We start from the raw sequence: 1,656 nt of genomic DNA, 5'->3' as shown, positions 1-1,656 counted from the left end.
TATGTATTAAACCACAGACTTGTTTCTGTAACAGTCATTTATTTTGCATGTGTGTAGTAATTAAGTCCTCCTGCCTGCTAACTGGCAATGCTGGGCAGCCTTCTGTTTTTCAAGATCTTAACTCAGAACACACTCCCAAGCCTATCTTCAGAAGCAGAAACCTTTTTATTAAAATTCCTATAGCTGCTTCTGTGTGTAGACAGTAAAACATACTACCATGTACTATGGCTGTCCAATCAGTATCAAAAGCAGAATTTTGCAAAATGTGTACAGCTGGATTTGATGTGGCTGCTGACTGACTTGTGCTCTATGAAGCTTTGTGCAAACTACTGAGAATGGATTTGAGGTTCTCTGAAACATACCATATTTAATTCAGCAGAATGGATATACCAATCTCTAACAACCTGTACTCTTGAGTCTTAATCGTTAAAAGATGCAAGTTCCCATGACTTTAAGGGCCATTACAGCTACAATTCTCAGAGTGAAGTAAGCCTGCCAAGATGAATATGCAAGTGGTTAGGGAACAAGAGCCATCTGCAAAATAGGAATGATGCTGGGGTACCCAGAAAGGAACCCAACACAGAATAAAGGTAAAGCATTTGGTGTGGAGTTCTTGATGAGTGGTAGCAGCAGCTGTGAATATTTAACACATTTTATACTGCCCCATATGCAAGTCCCTGGGTGGTTCACAATCTAAACACAACAGCAGTTTAAAACACTCAATTCTGATCATTACTGTCTGGGTATGGTTTAGCCTGGGTCTATACCTATAGCAAGATGAGTGGTAGAACGCAGATAATAAGGCTGTTTTCAGTGTCCCTAAAGCAGAGATTCTCAAGCCTGGTTCACCAGATGTGGCTGGACTTCAACTTCCATAATCCCCAGCCACAGTGGCTAGTGGCCCTTGGGGCTGGGAGTTATACTAGTTGAAGTCAGTAGCATTTGGGGGCTCAGGTTTGAGTACCCCTGCCCTAAAGTATTTTCAAAAGTATCCTGTAGAAAAACTAGCACAGCAAGGCGCAAACCCCACGCCCCACACACACTGACATACTAGTCTTTTACTTACAGGGAAGTTTTGTTTTTAACATGGGGCAGAATTCAGAAATGCATCTCACACCCGCAATCTAGAGCCAAACTAGCTGGTCTACCACCACAGGACTTGACCACTTAATTCTGCTGCATGTGTACAGCAAGTCCTAAGCTGAGTTCACGCATCGCCCTACTTCTGGTCTCGGGAACAATTTGCAGCATGGGGGGGGGGGGACACATCACTTCAGATCTCAGTGTCCAAGCTGTCTAGTTCCATGCTGCAAGTAGGGTCAAATATGCCGGGATTGCTGGATTTACACCTGATCTCAGCATACCATTCCCGAGACCAGAAGTAGAGCTTACACGCTTGCCTGGGGCTGCAGCAGCTTCACTAAACTGCTGGTATTGCACCACATATGAACCTAGTAGCTTTGGACAAAGATGACCTTGGAGCCTAGCCTCCATTCAGAGATGCAACACTTAAAGGTGTTGGTTGTGTGCTCTTCCATCTGCTTGTGGTGGAGAGTCTTAGGGACCAATATAGCAAACACCTGTTCCCCATTGAAACTCCTTGCAGTCATCACCATCTGCCCCGAGTCAGGCCCCTTAAACAGTGAAGAACTTTCA

Source organism: Hemicordylus capensis, chromosome 3 (genome assembly GCF_027244095.1).
Source record: "Hemicordylus capensis ecotype Gifberg chromosome 3, rHemCap1.1.pri, whole genome shotgun sequence".
Lineage (NCBI taxonomy): Eukaryota > Metazoa > Chordata > Lepidosauria > Squamata > Cordylidae > Hemicordylus > Hemicordylus capensis.
Note: the sequence above shows the minus strand (reverse complement) of the source record.